The sequence below is a fragment of the Procambarus clarkii genome, chromosome 39 (genome assembly GCF_040958095.1).
Source record: "Procambarus clarkii isolate CNS0578487 chromosome 39, FALCON_Pclarkii_2.0, whole genome shotgun sequence".
Lineage (NCBI taxonomy): Eukaryota > Metazoa > Arthropoda > Malacostraca > Decapoda > Cambaridae > Procambarus > Procambarus clarkii.
In genome coordinates this window covers 11,069,459-11,079,651 of record NC_091188.1, presented here as the reverse complement: position 1 = coordinate 11,079,651, position 10,193 = coordinate 11,069,459, and positions in this window count along the sequence as shown.

The following is a 10,193-nucleotide window of genomic DNA, read 5'->3' as shown; positions in this document are numbered from 1 at the left end:
TCTCTGGCAATCGCAATTATGGTCTCTGTTGGAGTCGCTAAAGTAATTGTAATGAATAAAATATTTGACTTTGAAATCCTCATGCATGAGTTCATTAAAACCCGTAGTCGAACAGTATGAAACTAGCACAGCTAAACTTAACCTGAAATCCTCATGCATGAGTTCATTAAAACCCGTAGTTGAACAGTATGAAACTAGCACAGCTAAACTTAACCTGACCTAACATAAGCAAAAGTAACTGAGCATAACCAAACATAACTTTACATAACCTAACCTTAGTAAACTTAACTCTCTCTCTTTCAATTCAAGCTCTTGGCCATTTGCCTAAATGTCCATAATTAAATTGTGCATCAGTCACAGTTTTGTATTTTTCTTAACCATGATGCCAACTCTGAATTGCTAATGTTTTCAAATTACAGACTTTAGTTTTCATATGGTGTAACTGTCAAAATGACTGAATTTATTTACATAATAATGTACTTCGCCTTAATAATTCCAAACCTGCCAACGAAAAAATCCATATCCGCCAGTAATAAATTTAAAATCCGCCAACAAAAAATTGCAAATCTACAAACCAAAAAAATCCAATTCTGCCAACGAAAAAAATGTTTCCGCCAACAAAAAATTAAATTCCAGCAGCAAAAAATTCCAAATCTGCTAAAAAAATCCAAATCCGCTAACAAAAGATTTTAAATCCGCGAATAAACAAAAAATCCAATCCACCATCAAAAAAATCCAATTAAGCCAGACAAAAAAAATCATATCCACCAACAACAACAAAAAATGTAAAATTTGCCAATGCAAAAATTCAAGATCTGCCCACAAAAAAATAAATCCACCAACAAAACATAATTTGCTGCCAGATTTGGAAAAATTTTGCTGGTGTATTTTAAAAAATTTTGTTGGTGGATTTGGAATTTTTGTTGTTGGCAATTTTTTTTTTATGGTGGGTTTGGAATTTTGTTGTTGTCACAGTTCTAATTTTTGGTTGATGGAATTGAAATTTTTTATTGCAAGATTTTAAATTTTTAGTTGGCGGAATTGGATTTTTTTTGTTGGTGGATTTGGACCTTTTTTTGGCGGGTTTGAATTTTGTTGTTGGCAAAAAAAAAAAAAAAATCAGAATTGAAATGTTTGTTGATTTTTTTATTTTCAAAATTGAAATGTGGATTTGGATTTTTTTGTTTGTTTTGTGTGAAGATTTGGATTTTTTTTTTTTGTCAGATTTGGAATTGTTTATTGGTGAACTTTGAATGTTTACGTTGGATTTTTTTTTTGGGGGGGTGGGAGGCACATTTAGAATTTTTTTATTTTTCCGGATTTGGATTTCTTTTTTTCGAAGAGGGCAGTGTTAGAATTTTTTCTTTGGCAGATTTCTAATTTTTTTTTTTCAGATTTGGAATTCTTTGGACGGAATTTGAATATTTTTTGTTGGCCGATTTGGATTTTTTTGTTGATGGGTTTGGAATTTTTTGTTGCTGGATTTGGATTTTTTTTAATGGGCAATTTGTAATGATTTTTTTTAATATTTTAGTTGGGCTTTTTAGATTTTGTTGTTGTTGGGTGTTTTCAAATTTATTGTTGGGCGTTTTCGATTTTTTTTGTTAGGCATTTTCGAATTTTTTTCTTGTGCGTTTTAAATTTTTTTTAGGGGCGAATGGTAACTCTTAATATGGGGCTCTAATCACGTTTTTAATGATTTTCATAGATCTGCGCAACAATACAAGAAATAGTAAGGGGCTTTGGGAAAGCCATTGAGCATATTTCATTCACTTTAATGGGTTATTTTTCTTTAAAAAATAATATTTCAAGGTTAGGGTTTGGATAATATTCAATATAAAGTTTAATATTTTTACAGACAGGTTCTCTTCGAAGGTGTCCTTCATATAGTAGGTTGAAGTTAAAGTTTAGCTAAGTGCTCATGAGTAAGGCAGCACTGTTAATATGCCTTCATAATAGTAAGGTTCCTTGGCAAATGGCCATTGAGGAGATTTAAACCCAAATAAATTAGATCGGGTTTGGATAGGTTAAATTAGATTTAATTAAATTAGGTTTGGTTAGATTAAATTAGGTTTAATTAGATTTAATTAAATTACGTTATGATTGGTTAGGTTGGGTTAGGTTTCTTTATGTTAGGTTATGTTTGATACGGCTTGCTTACATGTGGTTAGGTATCGTTTGGTTTGATTATGTTATGTTAGTTATGGTTTATGGTTTAGTTAGGTCAGGTTCAGTTAGGCTAGGTTTAAATTAGATTAGGTTCAGTTAGATTTGGCATGGTTAAGCTAGGTTTGGCAAGATTAGACTAGGCTAGATTAGCTCATGCTTGGTTAGGTTAGGTTAGTTTGTGATGGATTAGGTTAGGTTAGACTTAATTAGGTTAGGTTTGGTTAGGATATGTTGGGTTTGGTTAGATGAGTTTTTTATGATAGCATAGGTTAGGTAAGGTTAGGCTTCGTTATGTTTCATTTGGTTAGGTTATGTTAACTTACGTTAAGTTCAGCTAGGTTATTTAATGATTAGGATAGGTTAGGTTTGTCTTGGTTAAATTAGGTTTAGTTAGGATTGGTTTTGTTAGGTTAGGTTTAGTTATATTAGGTTAGTTTAGGCTTGGTTATGTTAAATTAGATTTAGTTAGGGTTTGTTTGGTTAGGTTAGGGTAGGTATTGTTTGGTTTGATTATGAATAGTCAGGCTCGTTTATGTTATGTTAGTTTGGGCTTTGGAGGCTTGGTTAGGTTTGGTTGGGTTAGGTTAGGTCTGGTTTGGCTACGGTAATTTTGGTTAGGTTAAGTTAGGATCGGTGTGTTTAGGATAGATTAGTCTAAGTTAGGTTTGATTGGGTTTAGATTAGGTTTTGGTAGGGGTAGGTTAGTTTTGGTTATTTTAGGTTAGGTTCGGCTAGGTAAGGTTTGGCTTTTTAGTTAGGCAAGGTTAGTTTAGATTGTTAGATTTAGTTAATTTAGGCTAGGTTATTTTTGGTTAGGTTAGTTAAATTTAGGTTAGGTAAGGTATGCTTAGGTTAGGTTAAGATTATGTAAGTGACAACAGTAGATCGCTGAGAAAGCCGTAATAATACTTTAATCCTGAACATAGTATATGACGAAAGTAAACTCTCAATGCATATATGCTGGGACAGATTACTCCTTTTGGTAATAATTCTTTGGGGAATGATACCAGATTACCAGAACAAGTATGAGTGCAAACTGCACACTTACCCATCAGTGGATCATCATCGAAGATAAAATACTCCTGAAAGCCTTGAGAAAAAGCAAAAATAAGAACAAATCTAAAATTTAAAGGAAAAGCTCATCGAAGAATAAAAGAGTGCATAAAAAAATATTTAATTAATAAACTTTATATACGGTTACATTGTGTGTGAGACTTGCTGCCAAGACGTGTTTGGGAGAACTCATGTAAATCACAGCTACAACACGGAGGAATATAGGTGTAGTCTTGCTCCACAGCTACAACATTCAGCTCACTCCTCAACTCAGAATAAACAATTTGCATTCAAATATTCCATCAGAATTGTGGCAGAAAGGCATATGTCGTAAACTGCGGCAGAGAATGTTGACCTGTATAATGCTACGGTACAGAAGGTGAAATCTACTGTTATGGGCTAAGACACCTCCAGTTATCTCTCGGAATGCTGTCGATGGTGTTTTGACGTCATCAAGTCTCCTTCCTCTAACTTCTTTATATATATATATATATATATATATATATATATATATATATATATATATATATATATATATATATATATATATATATATGTATATATATGTATATATATATATATATATATATATATATATATATATATATATATATATATATATTTATATATATATATATATATATATATATATATATATATATATATATATATATATATATATATATATGTATGTCAGGAAATCAACCCTAGTTAGAGGCCCAATACTATACCCACTATTCTCTGGCGACCTAGGTTAAAATCCTTAAAGGTTAATTTTGAGTTCTGTTAAAAATTGATGCTTGAGGAGTATTGAAGCTTTACATGTAATATGTGATATTCACTGGAGTCCTAGACTGATGGCTGTGTCCAATCAGAAAACAAAAGGCGTTTAACTTTTTCTTTATATTTAATTAGGGTTTGAAGTTCTCATTTGTCAAATGTGATTAATCTCATGCTCTCTGCAATGTGAGAGGTTTGCACAATCTTTGAGTTTTCTTCTACTTTACGTTTATTCTATACATTTGGTCACTCCCAATCATTATTATAATTTATTTTTAAAATTTTAGTTATCCATTATTTCCCTTTGAACTTAGTAGTATATTGTCGTTCTAATAACTAGTTTGATATTATTATTTCTACCATTTTCTGTAATATCATTAGCGTTTCAAAAGTTTTTCTAATCTGCATTGTTACTATGCGGACTCATAATTTTTGAAAATGGCAAAAGTTTTCCGAACTCTCAATGAGAATGGCAAAACAGTACATTAAGTACAGTAAACAAAAACACAGTAAAAACAGTAAAAAAAATGACAACATTATTAAGGTTCTTCTTTTATATATTCACCAAGCCAAAAATTCCTTCAGAAAAATTTATCTCCCTAATGGCCTTTATGTCTTCGACATCACTAAGTCCAAGAAGAGGACGTAAATGAAACACGAGTATTCTATTAAAAACATTTTTTTGGGGGGGTAAAAAAGGCACAGTGACAGAAGATTGTCTGCTAGACACAAAGTTGTCACTACGTTTACATAAGTCTATACGTTCTACCGTTTAGGAGGGTGGAGGTAGGGGTGGGGGAAAGGTCAGCATGCAAAACAAAAGATAGTATATATTATATTCTACACGCCATCCACGAACTTTTTTATAATAACTGTATATACTTACAGAACACAACACATATTCTTGTATTCATCATCATCTACAACACGAGTGATTGTGTCATCATTCTGTCACCATCTTTCATGTATTTGGATGGTCAACATTAAACATTTACGCTCAGCTGAAGGAAATAAACGACTTTGTTGCAAATCTCTGAAAATTTCTAGGATGTGTAAGTTTCTATTCTTGAATAGTAGATTGCATCTCTGAGGTGTGGACAGAGAAAGTAACCATGAGAGTTAAAAATCGCAGGAGATAAAAAGAATGTTATATCCACTATTAATTATTAATGCAATCTGGTTACAAGTACCATTGATTTACAGGTCACGATGTTGTTTTAAAATCTGCTACTCGGAGCAAAAGTTCTAAGTAGCACGGGCTATGGTGAACCCGCAGTGGATAAAGATGGTTGGGACTTTGTTAAGGCTACTGATGACGTGCTGGTTGTGTTTTAGGTATTAACGTTTATCAACCTAACCACAATAATTTATCGAATAACCAGGAAGAATACTTCAGTTCTGAATATAATACATTAATTTATATTCATTGTATGTTAATAAAAGGTTTACTTGTACATCTTTTAATGTATATATACAGTATAGAACGCCTTTGCAGTTAAGTTAAATCACGAATACTGCTGATGAATTTTTCACTCTCAGATTAAGTGCAATCATTAAAAAACATAAATTATTATCTATTATATTATTTACGTGAATTTCCATTATGATAATATATTTTTATTTACATATTTATACTTTTGGTTTATCAACTATAGAAATTTATTATAAATAATTCTTCATACTGAAGATTTGTAAAAAAAAAATTTGAAAACTATAACATGAATAAAATTATATAAGAACAATTATAAATATCCCGGTTTATTGACTCAGTCTAATCTTGCCATTTTTGGTTATGTAAGTCTCTTCATATTAATTACAATATAATTGCCATTTTGGTTCATATCAGTCATGTAGTTTTGGTTATATGACTAGTAATTTTTGTTATATTAAATTTGAGATTTTGATTATACGAATCTTGTCATTTTGTCTTAAGAATCTAGTCATTTTGGTTTTATAAATCTTGTTATGTTAGTTATATAAATCTTGCCAGTTTGGTTATATAAAGTTTGTAATTTTGGTTATATAAATCTTGTCTTTTGCTTATTTCAATTCCGTCACTTTGGTTATCCCTACATTGTCGTTTTGGTTATATCAAGCTTATTATTTGGTAATATCAAGCTTATTATTTGGTAATATCAATGATGTCAATTCAGTTATAACGCTTATAATTTTGGTACTATAAATCTTGTCATTATTGTTATATAAATTTTATTCTGGTTGAATCAGTCTTGAAATTTTAGTTATATAAATCGTGTATTTTTCGTAATATGAGTCTTGTAATTTTGATTATATCAATCTATATATTTTGGTTATATAAATATTGACATTTTGGTTACATAAATAGTGTTATTTTAGTTATAAATATATATTTCATTTGTATAAAGCTTGTAATTTGGGTTACACAAATCTTTTAAGTTTAGTTATGTCAAGTTTGTAATTTTGCTTATATGAATATTGTAACTTTGATTATATCGTGAATTTTAGTTGTATTGAAATTGTAATTTTGGTTATAACACTCTAATAGTTTGGGTTATATCAAGCTTGTCATTTTTGTAATATCAAGGTTTAAATATTAGTTTTATCAATCTTAAAATTTTGTTTATAGAAATCTTGTCATTTTGGTGAACGCAAGCACATGAGTTTGAAATCAAATTTAATATAAGTTCTTGTGAGACAATCACTCATGGTAAACAAGAAAAGACAAACGAAACAATTGTTTATATAATCATGTATTAATAAATATAATCACAAAATATAAATAAATACCTCACCTGATTTTCAACACCCTTGAATCCTATCTAAACATATAAATGAAACACAGATTTTTATGATACTTGCGTCACAAACAACAGTTATCACTTAAACAGACGTGTTTGCTATTTGCCTCGAGTCTCGCTATGACTGTGAGTATGATTAAGGCCGTGGCATTATACCTCACTGACCAACCAGCGAGTTTACTTTAGTTCTGACTATAGCTCAGGACTCAAGTAACCTCTGTGGGTATTCTTCGAAAAGTGGGGTATATATATATATATATATATATATATATATATATATATATATATATATATATATATATATATATATCTCCAGGTGTGTATAATCTTTGGCTTAGATTGATTGTTTTGGTGTTTGGCATAATGCATATCAACCTCTAGTCTGTTATTAAGTTCACCACAAGTGCTTACTGGGCAAGCAGCAAGTATACTTTAGTCCTGAACAAAGTCCAGGACTAATGTAAACTCTTTATATATATATATATATATATATATATATATATATATATATATATATATATATATATATATATATATATATATATATAAATGCTTTGATCTTGACTCGACTCTTTATGTATTAGCGAAATCGCACAATTTTTGTGACTCATCTATAATATGTTAATATATTTAAAGTTTAATTAACATATCGCTAATCTATCGTATTTGACATCCACAATTTAATCTGTGATTATAGGAAGCACAAATCTCTCCATTAAAATTAATAATGTTACTTGCTAATGATATCCCTAACATGGGGATAGTTTAGTCTTAGCTTTAAGTTCAAATTGTTAATGTTTCCTCCATTCACACTGCTCCCTCTTTATTTGTTAAGAAACTCACGGCTTTAAATATATCCTAATTCCTTCCAAGTGCTACATAGTCGTAATGGCTAACGACTAAGAAATTGCTTGCTTCTGATAATTATCTTACCTTAGTCATCATAAATAAGTCTAAGAGATAATGTTTCATGGATTTAAGACCAACTGCTTGCTGCATGAATTGTGGGCTACCTTAACCTTGAGGTGCTTCCGGGGCTTAGCGTCCCCGCGGCTCGGTCGTCGACCAGGCCTCCTCTGGCTACCTGTATGTTTTACGAATTTCAGGCCCACTGCTAGGTGAAATAATCTCATGTTCAAAGCTTGATTTGCGAACCTATGGCTCACTTCTTTCAACCAACCTGTCCTCAGGCCAGGCTCGATAAAATAACCGCTGTCTCCCAAGACGCATTCATTAATTTTAACGTTCTTAGTATTAAAAATAAGTATGTTCTCATATATATAAGTTAATATTTTATATATATCATAGTCCTATATATATAGTTAGGCATAGATTTGGCTTGGTTAGATTATGTGTTTAGATTCTTTTGGCGGTTATTTGTGGTTGAAGGAAGTGAAACATTTACAGAGTTGCGATTGGAACAGAGTTCGTCAGCGAAGCACTGTTCGAGAAATGTTCGAACGTTTTCAGTTGCGAGTCGTAGGTAAACCGCTTTTAATTCATAAAACTGAGGGTTTGGTGACTTGATTAACGAGCTTTTGACTTTTGTTGATGAGGACAGGTTATGAAGGAATCTTCCAACTGTACGCTTGCTTCACGAACCCGAAGCCTGTAGATTACTTCACGAATTTCAAATTACCTGTTTACTTCATTAATAAAAGACCCGCTGCTTGATTAGCTTATTACAGGCCTATCAGAATGATTCGAGAATCCAAAGCCAGTAGCAGCTCTCTTAAACTACAGACTCAGAACATCTTTCGTGAATTACTCTGAGTCAACTTCTTTCATGAATAAACACGAAGCACATTGTTTCGTGAATTGAGCAAAAGCTCTTTGACCTTCAGACAGCAATTTCTTAAGAAGAAAGTGTCAGAGTAATACCTAATTCTTAATAAGACTCAAGATTTATATAATATAAATATTTTTATAGTTTGATTGTTTTTGTTATTGAAATTCGACACACACACACACACACACATATATATATATATATATATATATATATATATATATATATATATTCAACCCTTACAATCGAAATATATATATCAAATAGTTATACATATTACAAAAACACAAATTAAAATCAGTTTAAGGGACCTGAATGAGCTTTTGCTACTAAACAAGCAGATATGCTTTTTAATAGAGTAATATTTTTTCCTCCTAGTAAGCTTGATCACTCAAACTACATCATGAAGAATTCACGTCTTCCACAACACATTATATTTGATAAATGAAACAAATGCGTTAAATGCTTTTCTTTGTTCTCAAAAACTATAGGGAAAGCGTTTTTATATCCAGATTATTTAGCTTTAGCTTGGTGATGTGTTTATTGTTAGCAACAGAATACATTAGACACTTAATTATATTACAACCGACTTAAAACGTAATTAATTTTTGACATGTCTATGTCAAGATAAATTTTTCTTCACAATATATGCTGTAAGATATAAGCTTCCTGTGTGTGTGTATTGTAAATTATCTCAAATGTTTATTTGTACTTAGAATTAAATATTTAATAATTCTGCATTTTGCTTGATTAGCCTCTTGCTACATGATGCTTAGATACCTTTCGAATATAGATATTTTAGTTATTAATACTTCACTATGCTCCTGGAGGCCGCTGTTATTAATCTGATCACCAGAAGCTAAAGAGAATCCATCAGTAACTATGACGGAGACTCTATGGCTACATTGCTTCTTAGAAGAGTATGGATAGATAATTTTAGATACGTTTTGCTTGAGTTTTCTTAGATAAGTTTAGCTAGATGTTTCTTAAGTGTGATTATTCTCTGCTTGTTTTGCATGCAAGAACACCACATCCTGAGAACTGAAACTCTGAATAGAGGCTAATAGTGGCCAATATATCGTATAACAAACAAGACTAATATTAAAGTACACTTAAGCTTACGAGCCTACATAAACTAAATATTTTAAGGGACAAAATATCAACCACTTATTTAATCAACTAAAATGTAACTGGAAAAAGCACTCGCCTGGTCGCTATGTCGGAAAATCCGACACCATTTAATAATCATACAGATAATAACTGTATTACCAACAAGTTACCCATAGAAAACGTAACTTGTAGTGGAATTACCGTCTATAGAAAACGGGATATCATCACCACATACTATTATAATTCACCAGCTATTCTGCTGGGAATTATTCTTAAATACATTAGTCTTTGGACTTTACCATCATAAAAACATCTTATATAAATTAACTTAATTATCAATATTAAAGTAGAGTAAATGTGACCCTTCTATCACTTTCTGAAATGTGGACAATGTAAGCCAGGCGTCAGAGTGAGGAGGAAGGGGCAGCCATCATTGTTTATACTAGACCAGAGGCTCACACGGGAGCAAATTCGGCTCCTGTTAAATTTACTTGGACGTAGTGTTATGGAAACTA